This window comes from Papaver somniferum, chromosome 4 (genome assembly GCF_003573695.1).
Source record: "Papaver somniferum cultivar HN1 chromosome 4, ASM357369v1, whole genome shotgun sequence".
NCBI classification, from domain to species: Eukaryota; Viridiplantae; Streptophyta; class Magnoliopsida; order Ranunculales; family Papaveraceae; genus Papaver; species Papaver somniferum.
In genome coordinates this window covers 105,039,889-105,053,571 of record NC_039361.1, presented here as the reverse complement: position 1 = coordinate 105,053,571, position 13,683 = coordinate 105,039,889, and the positions used below count along the sequence as shown (strand labels likewise).

The window sequence follows — 13,683 nt, the reverse complement described above, 5'->3', positions numbered from 1 at the left end:
GGGAAATCTGCCAGAATAAATACTGGTAAATGGTAGGGTGAACAACCCTCACTTTTAGTCAATCAGCTGCATCTTAATGTAACAAATATTTTATCTTAATGTTTATTTTAATGTCTTCCTGACATCTTGTTACATGGTGGAGGGAAACAAGGTGGGAAGTTTTCTGAGGCCTGACGAGTGCAACACTAAATTCTGTTAAGGCTGAAGTGGTGATCTATATTCTAGAACTTTAGAGCACAATTCAAGTTTGCCTGCCTGAGAGTGTGAACAGGCCTTTACCACTTGATTCAATCTCATCGATCTACCACCATCTCCATCAGTTTTGTCGGCTTCCCTTCAAGAACAACAAAAGCAAATGATAATTAGACAATTCCTTGCAAAAAGTGGTTTCTGTAGAACTTTAAGCATATGTACGACAAATGTCTTCCTGCAATACCAACATTCATGTACAAATCACTGATTTTCAATGGCAAAATATTTGATATATCTCAGAAGCTTTTATTGGCTCAAAATGATCTACACACAGATCCCAGTTTAACAGTATATTGACTATCCATTTGTTGAAAATTACTACCATTTGACGGTCATTATTGTGAGAAAACAAATGTGACTAGACAAAAGAAAGGAAACCAATTAAATTTCTTCTGTATTATGGGGGAGATTGGACTCACCAGACACTTCGACCATGTCATTGAAGTAAGGCGTGCATGTTCCCCAACTGAAACGGATTGAGGTTGGGAACCCAAATGCTGGGTGTTGGAGGTCTTAGCCATGTTTTAGTCTGGGAATCTGCAAACAATATAGCAAGAACTCCTAAGACACCGAGTAAATATACAGATAGATGAATTGGTTGAGAATTGGAGGAACTTAAAGGAACCTCCAGGTTATCCAGATCCGAATTCTCTATTCATGTTCTCTGCTGTTTCTTCAAGTACCTGATCACGCACGGCTCTGTCTCTTGTCACCTACGAAAGAAGATAAAAGGATGGAAAAGTGAGCGTGCATGAAAATTCTACGAGGAGAGTCTGAGAGAAAGTATATGATACGGAGTATTTCTTATTCTTAAAACATAAAAAGTGAATGTAGAATATTGAGTTTGGACAGTAACCTTTGCGCCTATGCTCGGTCCAAAAACTATCGGCCTTTTCTGCAACCACGAACTTTATACCTGGAAATCTTTCTGAACTTTATTCTGTATTTCTCTGGATCTCCTACAGTATCCACATAAACCTGATATTGATCGTGGGACTGAAAACGCCAAAACGGAGTAAGTCTAAAGGAGAAATGCAACACTATGCATGCCTACACATAGGAAAAAAAAGCACAACTAACAATGTACAAAGAAACTCAGAGACCATAGATTGAGACATTGGTATCTGGTAATCAGAACAAGCGCTTTCCTAAATATTAAATGGCAGATTTGCCTTGGTTAGAAGAAGACCCAAGTCAAGAACCACAGTGACAATGCCCATGGCAGAATTATGTGATATTTCATTCAAGTTAACTTTAGCTCTGTACACAATTAGAAGGATATTAGAGTGTAAGGATAAGCTTAAAAAAATCCTTTAAAAGGGCTTAAGTGATCCAGGACTAAGTTTCTTAACATTTTAGCTGAGAGTTCCGTTGGATCTATAACATGAACAAGCCATCCAATAGACTCATCTATCTTTAGACTTTGCAACTACGTATGGTAAGTGGGGAGTACCTTGGCAGCTCTTGTCCTAGCCCATATCCCATGAAATAGATGTTCTGGTTTATCGATGCTGAAGAAAGACACCGAACTTCGCCTGAGAGCTCCGAAGTCCAACTTCACACCTGAAACATTTGAGAGAAAAGCTCAGCATCAAAAATCTTAAAGTGCAAAACTAGCGTCTTGAAATAGTGATGCTAATTGCTTACTAGAGCTCCTTCATCACAACTGCATAATCTGCAAGATTTCTCCGAGTCCGTAACTCTTCAACAATATCAAGTTCACTGACAGGTCTCGGAGAAAAAAGATTATTGGCTCTGCAATGGGAATTACGAGCTTGGGACCTTTTGGTGCAATAAGTGAGTTTTTCTCTTTGCTCTTTATGCAGCCGAATATCATAAAATTTGCACTATTAAGAATGTTTTTGAAGCTTGTAACTCTTCATAGAATAGTAGATCAAATTATGGGATTTATCGGATTTCAGAACAGTTTACGAAGATTTTATGTTTTTTTCAAACATTTTTTGCAGGGTTCAATATGTTAAAAATAAAAATTAATTTGTGATCATTATTCTAGAATAATCTTGAAGTTCCCTAGACTAGGTAAAGCCCAATACATTCTAGAGTTTTGGGCCTCTAGAGTCTTCTTTTTAGTCACATGTAATCTAGAGAATTCTTTCTCTAGAATTCTCTTAAGGCATAGTAGATCATAGTCTCTAGAATTTTCATTTCTAGAGTTTTCTTCACTAGGCCTATAAATAGGCACTCCATGGTTTCATTTTGATCATCAAAAACTCAAGTGAGTAACCAAGTAGTAGAGTGAGAGCTAGAGTTAGAGTAAGAGCCAAAGTGCCTCTTTGTAAACAACTAGTGGAAGCCAAAGTTGCTACACAAACCTCTTGTAACATTTTCATTTTCATATTAATCAAAGCCTCACTTTCCAATTAACCAACCTCTCTTTCAAAATCATTTCCATAAACCCATCACATTTCCGCATTGCGCCAACAAATTTGGTATCAGAGCAAACCTAACCCAGTAATCCTAAAACTCTACTCATGGCAATTAACCAAAATATTCAAGGTTTCAACTATGCCCAAAGTCTAATTCCAATTTTTGATGGTGAGAGTTACGATTATTGGAGTCTACAAATGAAGACACTATTCATTTCACAAGACCTATGGGATTTTATAGAAGAAGGTTATAAAGTACCAGAGTCGGCAGAAACTCTGTCGTCATGGACGGACGCAGAGAAAAAGAGTATAAGGAAAATAAGAAGAAAGATGCTAAAGCATTACTGTTTCTACAACAGGGCGTAAGCAAAGCTATTTTTCCTCGAATTTCGGTGGCAAAAACTTCACAGGAGGCCTGGAATATTCTCAAAGTAGCATTCCAAGGATCAGAAAAGGTAATCTCCATTAAACTACAAAATTTATGGCGAGATTTTGATAATTTACTTATGAAAGAAAATGAAACTATCCAGAACTTCTTCTCAAGAGTTACTGGCATAGTAAATCAAATCAGTAGTTATGGAGATACCATTGAAAATAAAAGAGTGGTAGAAAAGATATTAAGAAGCTTACCATTCAAATTTGATCATATCGTCGCTGCCATTGAAGAATCAAAAAATTTATCGACTCTCTCGGTACATGAATTAATGGGTTCACTCGAGGCGCACGAGAAAAGAATAAATAGGTTCGCGGAGCAACCATTGGAGCAGGCATTTCAATCAAAAATAAATTTCAGTGAGAAGAAAAATACAGAAGCCAAAAAAGAAAGCTCTAGAGGGGGATCATCATCCAACTCGCAGTATGAGAAAGGGTCGACGTCAAATCAAGGACCCAGAAATTACTCCCGCGGACGTGGAAAAGGAAAAGGAGGTTATAGAAACAACAATCAAAGGTACGGAAAAAATAACTCCTCAAATCTCCGATGCAATGTTTGCAAAAATTTTGGACATGCAACTGAAGATTGCAAGTATAAGTGCACCAAGTGTGATAAATTAAATCACATGGAGAAAGATTGTTGGCTTAATGAAGCAAACTATTCCGAGAAAAACAATTCTCAGAATCAAGTATTCTATTCCTGCCTCACCTCGCAACAAGAATCGCAAGGTATATGGTACGTCGACAGCGGATGCAGCAGCCATATGACAGGAAACAAAGAATATTTCGTAAAATTGGAGGAACAAGAGATTCCGCCAGTCAAACTTGGAGATGGAAAGTTCCAGAATGTTGAAGGAAGAGGAGTCATATCCGTACGTACAAGGTCAGGTAAAACTCGATACATATCTGATGTTCTTTATGTTCCTGGCCTAGCTCAAAATTTATTAAGTGTTGGACAACTTATAAGAAAAGGGTACTCACTACATTTCGAAGACGGAGAATGCACAATTTACGATAAAATTAATAATCAATTGGTGGCAAAAGTAAAAATGTCAGGAAATTTTGTCTTTCCCCTATCTATGCCATCAATTGAAAATTGTGCAATGAGTACCAACCATATTGACGAAGGAAAGCTATGGCATTTGAGATACGGGCATCTCAACTACAGATCCTTAAAGGTTCTAAAATCAAAAGGCATGGTAATTGGTCTTCCCAATATCGACGGTGGAGATAAAGTATGTGAAGGTTGTATTCTAGGGAAGTTTCATAGACTTCCATTTACGAAGACATCGTGGAGAGCAAGAAGGCCCCTCGAATTGGTGCACGCTGATATATGCGGTCCGACAAGAACAACTTCACTCAACAACAGAAGATATTTTCTCTTATTCGTGGACGATTATACCAGGATGATGTGGGTGTACATTCTTGAGCAAAAGTCCGAGGCATTCACTAAATTCCTAGAATTCAAGGCGCTGGCAGAGAAGCAAAGTGGCCATCAATTGAAAGTTTTCCGTACAGACCGTGGTGGAGAATTTACTTCAAAAGAGTTTATCAACTACTGCAAAGAAAATGGAATTAAAAAGGAGCTCACCGTCCGATACACTCCACAACAAAACGGCGTTGCGGAAAGGAAAAATCGTACGATCGTGGAAATGGCTCGCAGTATGCTAAAAGCAAGGAAGCTACCCAACACCTACTGGGCGGAAGCAGTCAACACAGCAGTGTACATCCTTAATCGCTCGCCAACAAAAGCGGTTCACAATAAAACTCCATACGAGGGATGGCATAAGAAAAAGCCTGAGGTAACTTCTTTCAGAATTTTTGGTTGTGTAGCATACTCACATATTCCATCCCAACATAGAGAAAAGTTCGATGAAAAAGGAGAAAAGCTTATATTCATCGGATATAGCGAGGAGTCTAAAGCCTATAGACTTCTAAATCCAGATACAAAGGAACTGGTAATATCAAGAGATGTTATCTTTGATGAATTCAAAGCTTGGGATTGGAATGATGAACCAGATAACCACGAGTCTCCACTACTCATCGAAGAAGAGCCATATCTGTCACACCAAGAAGAAAACACTCCACCAGCAAGCCCGAGATCTCCTAGTCCAACACAACAAAGTCCAAGCTCATCTGACTCAAGTGCCCCACCTAGAAAGGTGCGTTCCCTAAGAGATATTTATAATGTATCTAATTGTGCTTTTATAGCACTAGAACCTCAAAAATATGAGGATGCGGCGAAAGAAGAAAAATGGAGAAACGCCATGGACGAAGAAATGCGAGTAATTGAGAAAAATAAGACATGGGAGCTCGTCAATCAGCCAGTTGATAAAGAAATAATTGGTCTGAAATGGGTCTACAAGACAAAATATAATGAAGATGGGTCAATTCAAAAGCACAAAGCAAGGCTAGTTGCAAAAGGATATTCCCAGCAACCAGGAATTGACTACAACGAGACATTCGCCCCAGTCGCTCGCATGGAAACAATTCGGATGGTGTTAGCTTTGGCAGCTCAACTCAAAATGAAAGTCTACCAATTAGACGTAAAGTCGGCGTTCCTAAACGGAGAACTAGAAAAGAAGGTGTACGTTGAACAACCTCAAGGATATATCCGAAAAGGAAAAGAAAAAATGGTATATCGTCTCCGCAAAGCACTATACGGTCTTAAGCAAGCACCGCGTGCATGGAACAGCAAAATCGACAAGTATTTCCGAGATAATGGATTTGAGAAAAGTCCAAGTGAGCCATCACTCTACATCAGAAAACAAGGTACGGACTTCCTAATTGTCTGTTCTATGTTGATGATTAATTTATGCCAGTACAAAAGAAGAGATGACAGAAAAATTTAAGAAGGAGATGATGAAAGAATATGAGATGACAGACTTAGGACTTATGCGATATTTTCTTGGGATTCAAGTAAAACAATCTCCAGAAGAAATATTCATTTCTCAAGAAAAATATGCGGAAGACTTACTGAAAAGGTTCAACATGATGGATTGCAAACCAATTGCAACTCCAATGGGTACCAATGAGAAATTGGTAAAAAATGATGGAGCGACAAAAGTTGATCCAACCTTATTCAGAAGTCTAGTCGGCTCACTGATCTACTTAACAAATACAAGGCCAGACATCGTCAATGCAACCAGTATTGTTTCTCGGTTTATGAGCGAGCCAAGCAAGTTACACTATGCAGCCGCAAAGAGAATTCTTCGGTATATCAAGGGAACGAAGGATTTTGGCATCAAGTATACAAAAGAAAAAGATAATGATTTAATTGGCTTCACAGATAGCGATTGGGCAGGTTCTATTGAAGACCGAAAGAGCACATCAGGCTATGTTTTCTGTATGGGAACAAAAGTTATCTCTTGGAGTTCTAAAAAGCAAAGCACGGTGGAATTATCGTCAGCCGAAGCAGAGTACATAGCATCAACAAGTGCAGCATGTGAAGCAGTGTGGCTAAGAAGAATAATGACCGACCTACAACAAAGGCAAATGCAGCCAACGACTATCTACTGTGACAATATGTCTACAATTGCAATGACAAAAAATCCAGTCTTCCACGGAAGGACGAAGCACATAGAGCTACGACACCACTTCATCAGAGAGCTTGTAGAAGACAAGGAAATCGAGCTCCAATTCTGTCCAACACAAGAACAAAATGCAGACATTTTCACGAAAGCAGTCACGGTGGATAAGTTCAATCATTTCAGAGAAAAGCTCAACATCACAAATTAAGAGGGAGTGTTAAAAATAAAAATTAATTTGTGATCATTATTCTAGAATAATCTTGAAGTTCCCTAGACTAGGTAAAGCCCAATACATTCTAGAGTTTTGGGCCTCTAGAGTCTTCTTTTTAGTCACATGTAATCTAGAGAATTCTTTCTCTAGAATTCTCTTAAGGCATAGTAGATCATAGTCTCTAGAATTTTCATTTCTAGAGTTTTCTTCACTAGGCCTATAAATAGGCACTCCATGGTTTCATTTTGATCATCAAAAACTCAAGTGAGTAACCAAGTAGTAGAGTGAGAGCTAGAGTTAGAGTAAGAGCCAAAGTGCCTCTTTGTAAACAACTAGTGGAAGCCAAAGTTGCTACACAAACCTCTTGTAACATTTTCATTTTCATATTAATCAAAGCCTCACTTTCCAATTAACCAACCTCTCTTTCAAAATCATTTCCATAAACCCATCACATTTCCGCATTGCGCCAACACAATAAAGATGGAAAGCAAATTCTACTCGATTATCGTTACAGGAAGAGCAGTATCCCTTAAGCTGTTGCAGATGCTTAACCGCATTGACTAATTATCTGACTAGTAAATGACCAGTACTTCAAGAGAAGAATACTCAAAACTTAGGCTACTACATAGCAGATTATAAATAGAAATTCAGCTGCTAGATACTGAAATATAATATGTGCCATATTATGGAAGAAGAATACTGAAAATCTCATTCATTCAGTTATGTGCATCCCATATTGATCCCTAATTTAAGATCATACAGCGAACCAGTTCCCATGATACATTAAGAGCTTATGGACTGAGCACGCACTTAGGACTACCATACATATCAGACAAATTGACAAGCCACGCCAATTTAGACTTGAAGCAAACATCTACAGTATTCTCGAAAGCTCATGGACTTCGCCGGGATGACAAAGTTGGAACCAGGAGAAAATAACATGCGGCATGAATTCCAGAACTGGAATGGTCAAGTGTTTTGACCTGCACCAAGCTGTTCTAAGTCCTATCCACATTGAGCCAAAATTAAACCACACTAGCAGTCTGCAAAGTACCACGGGTATAGAAAAGTAGCATTATTTAAAGACAAACCAATTAGGTTGGCTGTGGTTAAAGACATATGATGATTATCACAGAGAACTCTGTCTCTGCCTACTTGACCCTTTCGTTCTTATGAAGTTTATTGATGAATGAAGACACACTAATAGTGCAATTTCCTATTCAAACTACCACACTTTGCACTAACTTAAGCAGTATCAAGAACTAGACGAAAATATGAAAGACTATATTTGGATCCCTGCGATATGTTAAGAAGTACGTATTCCCTGTGATTAAGAAAGCTCTCAGTTTCCTTGATTTTATCTGCTTTACTCATTTGACTGCCAGGTATAAAACGAAATAAATCACTAACGTATATATCACATTCTTCCATTGAAATTAGGCGGAGTCAGTACCAAAATGCAAAAGTAACAAAGCAATATAGCACAGTCAAAAGATCACTATCATAAAACTAGAACAATGAGTAAAGACAGAAAAAAAAATACTTATAATATATAACTCACTAAGACAATATCACACAGAGGTTACTTGATATCCAATTTCAAAATGAAAAACTCAAACGCCTACAGAATTATATGAATAGCATTTCGAAAACTTGAAGAAGATTACCAGTTTATAAGTGAACTTATTCGGGGTTCGCATCCTCATGTAGCAGCTTCAAAGGTTGATCCCATCTTTCTGTCTCCCCAATTTCGACTGACTCCGTTGTTTTTGTGACTTCTTCCCCTAATTCTTTCAACGAAACTAAGGTGTTCTTGTGAGGGGATACTTGATCAAACCATTCCTTAAAATCCAAAATCGTCTTCGAGGTTAAAGTTTTTGTGTCGTACATGTTGAGATAATTATCAACGTAAGTTAAAACACCACCACTCTTCGTAACGGCTATTAACTTGTTACTGCCAACCCTAAACTCTCTACTCCAAACCATTGACTGACAACCGTTTTGCTCTTTCATGTCATGAAGATGATTCTTCTTCCTTTTTAGTAGCCATATGTCATTCAATCCATCTCTTTCGTCATCCAGACAAACAGCAAAAAACAAAACCCCATCCAGAACCCCTATTTCATTACTTAACCAACCATTTCCTGATGGCAAATGAGGTGGTGGAAGATGTTCACAAAACTTTTCCTCAGCCAAATCGAAGGTAGTGATCATTTTTGATTTATAGTCCTTCCAATAAAGAGCTCCATTGGCAAAGAAAACCCTTCCTATCATATGAGGGCCGAATCCAAAATTGAATCTCCCAAGGTTTCTCCATCCAGTACCACTGCCTAGAGTGTATACATGAACTTCTATATGGGTCTTCCACACACATATACCTACAACTTTGTAGTCATTTGTCGAAGAAACATAACCAAAGCTGCTCACCCCATACATATACGGTTTATTATCACAATCTCTAACAAGTTCTGGAAGCCTAACATATTCCTTGTTGATTTGGTTACAAATACAAACAGATAGGCTACAAGCAAGGCAGATCAACCCACAAATGATGGTATACCTCCTAAAAGGAGAGGTTAATTTAACCCTTATAATTCTCTGAGTGGGTGCTGAGTGATCAATCTCATTTTCATTATATTCAAAATACCAAAAAACATCAATCTCATTTTCATCATTCTCAGCAATAGAAGAATGATTTAGATAATGGAGGTGCATTTTGGAGAACTGTGGATGATGAGAAATGATATTTCTCCAATTTTTGCAAACTGATTTGCAATTAAGCAACGATTCGGTTGGTACTCTAGTTAAGATGTGTAGTGTAATCTCCTCCAAAATATAGTGAAAATACTATTTTGCCCTTAACTTAAAATTCTATTCACCCTTAATCTCAAGCCTCCATTTCATTTCCATCTTTTAACAAAGAAAACAAAATCTCTTCTCCCTCTCTCTCAACTATCTTCTCTTCCGTTGACGACACGAAGAAAAAAAACAATCAGTTACAGTTAAAGGGTCGTCAGCCCGAAAGTTCTAAAAACTGACGATTTTTCATATACACGTATAGACTATGAAAAATCGTTAGGATATATATGGGGAGGGAGATAACGACCCTAATACTGGTTTTTCATTTTTGCTGCTCTAAACTAGAGTCGTTAACGAAACATAGAAACATATAACGATACTTTACAAACGACCCCATTTTAAAAGTTAACGACTCTACGTGTAAAGAAAGCAAAAAACGATGTCTATTTTAAAAGCTAACGATTCCATGTGAAAATAAAGCAATAGATGGTGCCCAAGTAACAAGGGTCGTCGAGAAGAGATTTTGCTACAAAGAACTTAGATGCTAAAGACCCTTTGTATGTTTTCCATGGACTTCATAAGAAAAGAAAGGTAACGACCCTTACTAATATGAAAAGAAAATGAAAAGAAAGCTAACGACCCTTGTTACAAAGAGCTTTATTAGAATTGTCCATTAACGACCCTTACCCTTGATATGTTTTCCAAATTAATACTTTCCTCCACGACCCTTGTTGGAGTCGTTAACTTTGAAAATCGTTAATGTGTAAATTTTTTAGATGACGACTTTTCTGAGAGTCGTTAGTGTTCATCATATTACCATGACGATTTTTCATAATCCGAAAAAGTTGTAGGTTTGAGTCGTCGACGGTGGTATCAATTAATTGACGACTTTCTAGAGTCGTTGGAATATACATTCCTCGACACTAACGACTCATTTCTAAGTTCTAGCATAGTGTTTATGGATCGACTATTTCTTCATTTTGAGAATTGGTTTATTCATTTTAATCAATAGCATCTTCATTAGCATCCTTATTTTGAGACGACGACATTTCTTTAAAACCCTTTTTTTTTTCCAAATTTTAATTCTAAAATCTGATTTTAATCTAACCACACTAATTAACTTAACTTAATTAATTGTTAACACTAATCATCTAGGGACAATTTAGCCATTATATTTTTTTTGGATAAGGAATAACCCCAATTAGATTTTGATGACCTTTTTTGTCATGTAGTGTGAGGCCCCTAATTATTTTCCGGGGCCCAATTCAGTGCTGATAAAAATAATTGAGAGCTCTGTGACCATACATTGTAGTGTACTGTATAGCAGCATGCTTTTGGCAGCCCAGCCATACCTCTCACATGAAAAGTGAGCTAAACCCTTAAAGTTGTCATTGGCTATAGCATAATTGAAATGTATACATGGATAAGTGATTACTAACCATTGCCTATTAACCGAAAATATTGGTTTGATTTGGCTTGTAAAATAAAACTCTGTAATATGCTCTTGACTCAATATCCTGCTCACAGTACTGAAGCCCTTGTACCCAAGGGGCTCAGTGTCTTTATGAGACACGACATTATGCCCTTGTACCCCAAAGTTGAATGTCTCTGTGTCTTGCTAACAATGTGGACGAAAACTCGTGGAAGAGATGAAACCATTACGAAACATCCTAGGACTGTTTTTTGTTGAATCCCTGTTGTATTAGTTCTCTTGGTGGTCTGTTGCATAGTCCTCTTGGCAAATCCTTTCTTTATAAAATCCATTCTTTGCCAATGTCTCTGTAGTACAGTAGTAAAATTATTGGGTCATGATATTACCAGTGACCTGAGTTCGGAACTCGTCAGCATCACATTCTTTACCGATCAAAAAATAAATAAATATACACACACACACGTATATATATAATCCATTGTTTAGTCTTTACCGAAGAAAAATAGAGAGAAAGGGTGGAAATAAATCTTAGACTTGCCGAAGGCTAGGTAATTTTTTGTCTAAATTTTATAATTTGATACTAGCAGTCTCTCGGAGAAGTAATAACACATTGGAAGAAGAAGATAAAATAGCACGTTTATGTAATAACTTTGTAGGCTTTTATTTTGCTAGGACTTTATTCTCAGGCAGTAGAGTAGCAGACTCCTTAACCAAATTTGCTAGGAATTTGTTTTCAGAAATGGATTGGATTCATAATCCTTCGACATGTATAACTAAGAAGCTCTTAGTAGATAAATCTAATATGAGAAGGAATGTCTCCTCTATATTAGATGCTCTACTACTATTGTAACTCAGACTTCTTGAGTCTTCTTTCTAATGACATCCTTATTTACAAAAAGGAAAAAAAAAAAAAAGTTGAGTAATAGGTTATACATAACTGTTATTCGTACTTTGACTTCCATTGATGTGGTCCCGTCTAATTTGGGAACTCTGGAGGAATTGCAGGCCAAACACCCCCATGCTAACCCTCCTTTGATACCAACGGATCCTACAACGCAACCACCCTTCATTTCTTCTAAGGATTTGGTTTTGAACAAACTGAAAAGCTTTACCAAAGGGACCTCGTCCTACATGCCCAACATCATGTCGATGCTTTGAGTAGGTCTGTTGCTGCCGTTTCAGACGAGCTCATCAATTCCATTACCGAGTTGGTAAACATATGGCTGGCATGTGGTCGCCCTCTGGCTTTAGAGGTGTTTGTGGCTTCAGCACCCTTAATTCCCTTGCTCAAGCCTGGGGGTAGTATACGTCTTATCGTTGTGGGTACTATTTGGAGACGTCTAGTCTCCAAAGTGAAACACCGGGGGTCTAACAACCACACCCAATATTTCGCTTAGCAATCTGTATGGACAAACTCTAATATACTTTCTAGAGAATCAACTAGACAGTCAGACTCAATCTAGATAAAAGTATATCAAAGAGTTTATATCTCAATCTCTCGGTTTGATCTTTACTCAAACAAATAGAAATATGCGAGTCTTTATCAAAGAGAGATAACTTGGATGGTACCAAAGACCAATATCCAAGTGTCAATCAATTTAAATCAACAACCAAAAGGTCGGATATTCTAATTGATTGAACAACGCACAACCTGTATTATTTTAATTATATAAACAAATATAATGCGGAATAGAAATAACAAAAACACCAGAATTTTGTTAACGAGGAAACCGTAAATGCAGAAAAAGCCCGGGACCTAGTCCAGATTGAACATACACTGTATTAAGCCGCTACATACACTAGCCTACTCCAAATTAACTTCGGTCTGGACTGTAGTTGAACCCCAATCAATCTCACACTGATCCAAGGTACAATTATGCTCCTACGCCTCTAATCCCAGCAGGAAACTGCGCACTTGATTCCCTTAGATGATCTCACCCACAACTAAGAGTTGCTACGACCCAAAGTCGATGACTTTAATAAACAAATCTGTATCACACAGAAAAGTCTACGATAATAGATAAATCCGTCTCCCACGAATATACCTACGAGTTTTGTTCCGTCTTTTGATAAATCAAGGTGAACAGGAACCAATCAATAATACCAGACTTATATTCCCGAAGAACAGCTTAGTATTATCAATCACCTTACAATAATCTTAATCGACGCAGCGAAAAAGATATTGCGGAATCACAAACGATGAGACGAAGTTTGTTTGTGATTACTTTTTGTGTTGCCTATCGGAGATATAGATCTCAAGCCAATTATTACAATTGTACTCGTACGATAGAAACAACAAGATCAGATCACACAACTACGATAAAAGTAGTATCGGTCTGGCTTCACAATCCCAATGAAGTCTTTAAGTCGTTCACCTGGTTTAGAAGATGAAACCAAAGGTTAAAGGAGAATCGACTCTAGCTTAGCACAACTAGTATCACACAGAATGTGTGGGGATTAGGTTTCCCAGTTGCTAGAGTTATCCCTTATATACACTTTCAAATCAGGGTTTGCAATCAATGTTAGCTTAGTAACAAAGCATTCAATATTCATCATTAGATGAAAACCTGATTAGATTCAAGCTAATATTTATCAACCGTTAGATCGAAAACTTAGCTTGTCACACACAAATGAAATGTC

At 37.6% G+C, this 13,683-nt stretch overlaps 1 pseudogene; it reads right to left on the bottom strand.

Annotated features, from left to right (window-relative positions):
- Nucleotides 1–633: 633 nt before the first annotated feature.
- Nucleotides 634–1,824, bottom strand: LOC113272932 (annotated as a pseudogene).
- Nucleotides 1,825–13,683: the final 11,859 nt, after the last annotated feature.